Genomic DNA, 8,181 nt, shown 5'->3' with positions numbered 1-8,181 from the left:
AAAGAAAGAAAGAAAGAAAGAAAGAAAGAAAGAAAGAAAGAAAGAAAGAAAGAAAGAAAGAAAGAAAGAAAGAAAGAAAGAAAGAAAGAAAGAAAAACAAAGGAAATCTGGATAAAGTATGAACTTCAGTTAAAAATATGTGGCATTTATTCTTAAACTGAACAAAAAGAACTGGAGTAATGTAAGATGTTAATAATAGGGGAACCTGTATGTGGGAGATATGGCATGTCTTACAATATTCTCATAAATCTAAAACTGTTCAAAAAATGAAGTATGTATTTTAAATAAAATATTCAAATAACATCTTCTCTGGCAATATGCTCATACTCCTTTAATTTTAAACATGAACTTCCTTGACCTTTTAGCTTTTAGATATTCAACAGTTATTATACTCATGTTGAAACATTTCATTTTCTCAAAGCACTTTTTTTTTTACACTGAAAACTTATTCTTACACTAGCTTAATCCTTTAATGGGGGTTATTTTAAAGTGGATTGACTTAATAATGTTAGTGAGACTTCACTTACCAAGCAGTTCAAATATATTTTGTACATAAGGAACAAGTCAGTCAATGAGTATTTTAAAACTAGAGGTCTGTTGACCAATGCCCAATTTTAAAAATCTTTTAGAACCTAATAAAACGTCACAAATGACAAGGACTGTTGAATCAGCATTTCTAATATTATTCAATTCAATATCTATTATGAAGTTCCTTTAATAGTTACACTGCAGCACATTTCAAAGTGCAATAAAATAGAGTTAAAGAGCATTTTATGTGAGCTAGACTGAAAGCAATTGCAGAAAATACTTCAATCTGAGTTTCTACTGTTTTAAGTTATGCTTATTGAAGTTTCTGTTTATGTTTTTGTTTATTTTTAATATATGCTGTTAGAGCACCCAGGAAAGCAATTTACATGGAAGATAAACAACTTGCTGACTGCAAGGTGTGCTGCATGAGCAAAATGGCAAGTACTCTCTGAATTGCAATTCTAGTTTTGCAGTTTATTTAATTGGAAATTGTATAATATAATAAGAACCTGATTTGTTTCTTTCCATTGTTGTTCTCATATGCTACCATACCCATGCACAATGTGGATAATGCAAGCCTTTTGAACTTTGATGCTTATGACAATTAAGAGTTTTTGTGTCTTTTTTTGTGCTATTTTCTAGTTGCTATTAATATATTTGAACTATGCATAATAAGGACATTTAAAAACAATCAGCACTCTTCAACGTTATTTTTTTTAATATTACTCAGTTAAATGTTCAATGGTTTCTGCTACGATTGACTTACTGTGTGACACAGGGTTAATTAGAAGTATATTTTGAAAATTCCAAAAATACATTCTTTCTAGTTTTGGTTTTATTAATTATTATCAGAGAACATATAACATATGGTTTTTATCTCATGAAACACACTGACACTATAGTGCTCAGAATATCAATTTCTATCAATACTCCACAAACATTACATAAATAAGGTCTTTTTGTTGGTCAAAAAATTAAGAAATAAATATTAGGTAGTGTGTTGCATGTTAATTGTGTGAAATGCAAGTAAAACAGTACAAGAAAGAAGTTTGTAGCCTTTAAAAGCATACAGTAAAAGACAACAAATGAAACTGGTGCCCTGAGCCTGCAACTCAAGGACTGGTAAAGCAATGTGCTTGAGATGGATGTAGTTGTACCGGACTTGCCATGTATTGGCAAGGGATTCGGTTCCCATGATGTTACACATATTTATAGAGACAGGAAGCAGAGAAACAGCTAGTTATGTATGGAGGAAAAAAAAAAAAAGGTGGGAATTTCCTCATTGAGGAAATTGCTTTCAAAGAGGGAAACCCTTCACAGATCTGACACTGGCATTAACCTGCTATTTAGTTGAGCTAAATCAGACCTGGTGAGTCTACTTTTCAATAAGCAACCTAAAAGGTGAAACAAATGAATCTTTTGGATTTGTGTGTGTGTATTTTAATATGATGTTTAATGGGAAACCACTAACTATGTATTAATTATTGAGCTTAGGCAGATATACTCTGTTAACTTTAGAAATTTCTATTCCTACTTTGCTAAAACTTTTTTTCAAGCAATTGGATATAAATACAATGATTGTTATGGTGTTATGAATTTGCAAATCTTCCACATCCAAATTTTCTCTTGTTACTCTTTCTATCTCACTTAATTAAAAATCAAATTGTATGTAAAATTCTTTTACTTGGCATTTTATATACAAAGAGGAATTTATATATGAAGAACCTTGTATAAAAGTTCTTTGCATAAAGAACAAAGAACTTTTTCTTTCAACAACCATTTTGTGTTGACAATGAGAATTCTGAAATTTAGCCTTTGACTTTTGTTTAGTCTGGAATCTTTAAAAACTTTCTCTTTAACAATGACCTTCTGGGTTTCATCAAGATAGGATATATTTATATATATATATAGAATATATATGCAAAATATATACAGATATCTATAGAATATAGATATATATAGATATCTATCTATATATAGATACCTATATATATATATATATATTCTAGACATGATGTGTTAGTTTCTGTAAGACATTATCACAAACTTTTTGGCCTAACAACAAAAACAATAATTACCTAAATGATTTATAGATTTAGAAGTTGGACGCAAGTCCCAGTGGGGTTAAATAAGGACTGCACTTCTTTTTTTGGAGGCACCAGGGAGGAATTTATTTTCTTCTTTTCCACCTTCTAGAAGCAACTCATGTATCATTATTTTGTCTATTAAAAATGGACAATTTTAAACAAATAATCTTTCTTGGCACCCACAGGCTCTTTTAAGTCCAAAACTTCACTTCTATAAATTCTTTATATTAGAGAATATATCTTCCATTTTTTAATATTTTTTTTCATTTCTTCTTTCTCCCTCAGAAATTTCCAGATCACAAAATAAGGATTTCTGTACATCTTTATTTTTGTTTCATATGGTTCATTTATGTTTTTATTTTATTTGGAGGCAGATAAGTATGATTGCATTATCTAAATAATGAAGTTTGCATTTAACTATACATTACATTATTTAATATATCCATTGAAATGTTATTTTGTAGTATGCATGCTTAAATTTATTGATTTTTTCTGACAACTTTTGACAGATGTTTGTTATTATTTTCTAAATACAATATGTTTTCAAAACTACTTGGAAATAAATTTAGACATTTAAAGTCTCTTTTCCTCCTATAAATATGACTAATGTATATTTATATGTTAAATAATATATATATTTTTTTAATTATCGCCAGCCATGGTTTACTTTTCTTGTCTTTGTGTAGTTCTCTTTTCTCATTGGGCACCTCACTTGAATCATAGTTGGTAGGCATGCTTTGAAGCAAGCATTTCTGAAAGCTTTACTCAACAAATTGAAATGCTGTTAAGAAAAATAAATAATCCAAGAAAAGACAGATTTTCTCTGGAAGTGGTATACGTTAGTATATTTTACTCATTGCAAAATATTATTTTCCTATATATCAACCTGCTTTCCATTAAAGTAATGTACTATTTTAGAGAGTAGTTCTAAAATTGTAACCAAACACACAAAAAAATCACCATTCAAAGATTCTAGGCTTTTCTGTTCTTCTTGCATTTATGACACAGAAGCTAAGAGAAAGGCATGGAACAGCTTGTCCCCTAGAGCATTTGAGGTAGGCACGGCCCTGGTGACACCTTAATTACAGACTTCTAGCTTCCAGGATTGTGAGAATATATCCCTACTGTTGTAAATTTTTATTGTTTTAAACAATACATTTCTATAGTTTGTTTACGATATTTTGTCATAGCAATTCTGGAAAACTACCAGAATGTTCTCTAATTAAAATAACAAATACATTTTCATTCAAAAATAAATAAAAATAAATATAAAATAAAATAGAAGTGTGAATAAATAAACTGTATATAATATGCTATACTATTTGTATATAACATAAGCACATCCACTGGAACAGTTTAAATCCTCTCTAGATTACTTACAGTACCTAATACAATGTAAAGCCTATGTAAATAGTTTTTATACTGTATTGTTTAGAGAAAATGGCAAAGAAAAACAAATCTGTACATGTTCAGTACAGAGGAAACAATTCTATATTTTGGGGTTGGGGGATACTTTTGATCTACAGTTGGTTGAATTCATGGATGCAGAACTAATGGTACAAAGGGCCAACTGTATAGCAATAAAAAAAGAGCAGAGAAAGAAAGTAAATTCACAGTGGATATATCTGATAACACTACCTCGAGGTCAAAATCAACAGGAAGACCATGTTGTTAGCATGCACCCTTGATATAATGTCATTAAATGGCACTTTATTTCTGTGTTCTTCTTTTCAAAACCACATAACCTCAGAATAATTGAGAAAAATACCAGGCAAACACCATTGAGTACATTCTAAAGAAAACCTCAAAACTTTACCTTCTAATTCTCAAAAATGCCGTGGTTATTAAAAACAAGGAAAGTCAGAGAAACTGTCACAGTCAAAAAGAGTTTAAGGAGACATTATGACACCATGGAATATGGTAACCTGGAAGGCATCCTGAAACAGAAAAAGGACATTGGGTCAAACCTAAATAAATCTGAATAGAATATACACTTTTATTCATAACGTGTCAATTTTAGGTAATTATATGTAACAAATGTACCATACTAATGTACAATTTTAATAGGGGTGACTAGGCATAGGGAATAAGGAAACGCTGTATCATTCTCTCAATTTTTCCACAAACCTAAGAGTGTCCTGAAAATAAAGCTTTTTTAAAAACACCAATTTGATTTACTTTTTAATACCTGTATCATGCTAGTCTTCAGCGATCTAATCACAGTTCTTCAGAAGTCAGAAATGTAGGTTTTGAAAAACTTTACACTGAATGATATTCATAACAGCAGTCCCAGACTCTAGTCCACAGAAATATCTGAAACACAGTAGTCCAGAGGACTGTAAAACAGGGACACTATTTCATTTAGAATTTAAATTTCTTGAGAAGAAGAATCAACATATTCTACTGAAGATGATAGCCTCTGGTAAAGAGAAAATAAAATTTGATGAGGCAACAAAGCAAAACAAAGCAAGATTAGAAAAGCTGTGAAAATCCAGTATATAAATTACAGTCTCACTATCCAAGAGTGCCAATCTATAACCTAGACAATTAATTTCATAAATGGGTATTTTTACAGTGTTCTGTATTTTAACAATAGGGTTTAAATGTAGTGAAATGGTTATCTGAAGTTCTGAATACATACAATACATTACAATAAAGTCAATTAAGTCACTCAATTCCTGAAGAGGGCTGCAAATATGTAATATTAATTTGTAGAAACTTGAATTGAAAATGTTATATCACTATGTCTCATTCTAGGTTCAGTTATTATCACTGGAATGAAGTCTTGTTATTTTTAGTTTTTCATTAGAAGCTTTATAAGAATGAAACATTAGCATTTTCATGCTTTTGTTAATAAAATTATTGTTGAACTTACTCTTGGACATGTGAATAATCATATTTGAAGTGCTTTCTCCCTATTGTAATTAAAGATTGGCTACTTGACAAAAATTATGTTATCAAATAATAGACAGTATTGCTTTCAAGTATTGTATTATTATTCAGAAACCATTTTGTTCCCAATTTTTGTTATCCTTTAGTATTTCTCTAAAATTAGCAATAACCTTGCTTAAGCCCAAAGGACATTGTTCAAACCTTATTTTACTTGTCATCTCAGTCACTTTTGACACTGATGACACTTCCCTTCCAAATAAAACACTGTCTTATCTTTGGAGATACCAGATTTCCTTATATATAGTTGTTGATACTCATATGTACATTTTTTTCATTAATACTTACAAATTCCCTTCATATTTCTTTTCCTCTTATCATCTCCTAAATTTTGGTTTTTCCTTAGATTTCTGTGCTGGCATTACTTATTTTTATTATTTCTACAGTACATTCCTTGATAAACACATTAGCTCCAAGAGCTTGTATTTTATCTGATCTCTAAAGAGCATTAATCCAGAAGAGAACAATGTTATAATGTATACACTAACTTCACACAAATCTGAATTCAAATATTTTCCTTTTGATTTACTTTCTGAGTGACTTTGGTATCTTGCTAAATCTGAGTTTTATTTCTTTTGTAAAATAATAACGCTGATGATAATATTAATAATACAAATATTCACTCTAAAATTCATGCCAGATTCTATATAAAACACTTTGCATAAAGCATCTATTCCTGTTCTTACTTGAACACCATAAGGTATGTGGTAACATAATATTATACAGATAATAATTTGAATATCTTGCCAAAGTAACTTACCTATAATTAGAACTCAGGTCTGAATGAACCATAGTATAAACTCATAATGTCTACTTTAAAATATTTCTTCATAGCATAATCTCCATAAAAGAGCAATACTTCACCTGGTGAGGGTGTGTGTGTGTGTGTGTGTGTGTGTGTGTGTGTGTGAGTGATATCTTAGACACTTGTACATCAATGACATATTCAATCTCTTCAGTAAAGTATATCCTAGCTACTTCAAATTTAACTTAAAGCCAAACTATTTAATATACTATTTTTCTGATTATCCCAACATATTGCTCCTCCTGCATCTCTTCATTACTAAGTTTCCCAAAGTAGAAACGGTGAGTCATCCTTTCCTGCTCATTCCCTCCCTTATTCCCTACTAATTTATTGTCAAATCCTTAAACATAACTTATTGAAATTATTGCATCTATTTGCTTCCTCCTTTTTTCACTCATTTTTGTGGTTGACTCTGCCATACTCTCACACCTGGTTAACTGAGATCTGTTTTACCAAACATACTCAGTGCTCATAGTGATACCCTTCCCCTAAATCTTTTCAAAGAGTAGCAGAGAAATATTGCTTTTTAATGTCACATTTTCTTTTTTAATCCCAGAGTGCAGAAAAATGTTTCCTCTGTAAGTTTCATAGCTGTGAAGCTAAAATTGAATCATCTTAATGTAGTTTACAAAATTCGATACAGCTGTGCTGGCTTATATCTAAGGTCCTGTTTCACATTACTAATTAATTGTATTTACAGAGTAGTGAGGGAGGCTGAGGCAGGAGACGACAAGAACCCAGGAGGCGGAGTGAGCTGAGATTGCACCACTGCACTCCACCCTGGGCGACAGAGTGAGAAAATGGAATGGAATGGAATGGAATGGAATGGAATGGAATGGAACGGAATGCAATGGAATGGAATGGAATGGAACGGAATGCAATGGAATATGGAATGGAATGGAATGGAATATGGAATGGAATGGAATATGGAATGGAATGGAATATGGAATGGAATGGAATGGAATGGAATGGAATGGAATGGAATGGAACGGAACGGAATATGGAATGGAACAGAACGGAATATGGAATGGAATGGAATGGAATATGAAATGGAATGCAATGAAATATGAAATGGAATGCAATGGAATATGGAAAGGAATGGAAAATGGAAAGGAATGGAAAATGGAATGGAATGGAATGGAATGGAATGGAATGGAATGGAAAAGAAAGGAAAGGAAAGGAAAGGAATGGAATGGAATGGAACATAGAATGGAATGGAATGGAATAGAATGGAATGGAATGGAATGGAATGGAATGGAATATGGAATGGAATGCAATATGGAATGGAATATGGAATGGAATGGAACGGAACGGAACGGAAGGGAACAGAACGGAATATGGAACTGAAAGGAATGGAACGGAACAGAATGGAATGGAATGGAAAACGAAATGGAATGAAATATGGAATGCAATGTAATGGAATATGGAATGGAATGGAATAGAATGGAATATGGAATGGAATATGGAATGGAATGGAATATGGAATGGAATGGAATAGAATATGGAATGGAATGGAATATGGAATGCAATGGAGCAGAATGAAATACGGAATGGAATGGAATGGAATATGGAATGGAATGGAATGGAATGGAATATGGAAAGGAATGGATGGAATATGGAATGGAATGGAATATGGAATGGAATGGAAAATGGAATGGAATGGAATATGGAATGGAATGGAATGAAATAGAATAGAATGAGTAAGATAGGATAGGATAGGAGAATATAGGATACAATAGAATAGAACAGAATAGAGAAGAATAGAATAGAATAGAATAGAATAGAATAGAATAGAATAGAATAGAATAGAAT

Source organism: Piliocolobus tephrosceles, chromosome 1 (genome assembly GCF_002776525.5).
Source record: "Piliocolobus tephrosceles isolate RC106 chromosome 1, ASM277652v3, whole genome shotgun sequence".
Taxonomy (NCBI): domain Eukaryota; kingdom Metazoa; phylum Chordata; class Mammalia; order Primates; family Cercopithecidae; genus Piliocolobus; species Piliocolobus tephrosceles.
The sequence above is the reverse complement of the archived record's forward strand: the minus strand, read 5'-3'. Positions refer to the sequence as shown.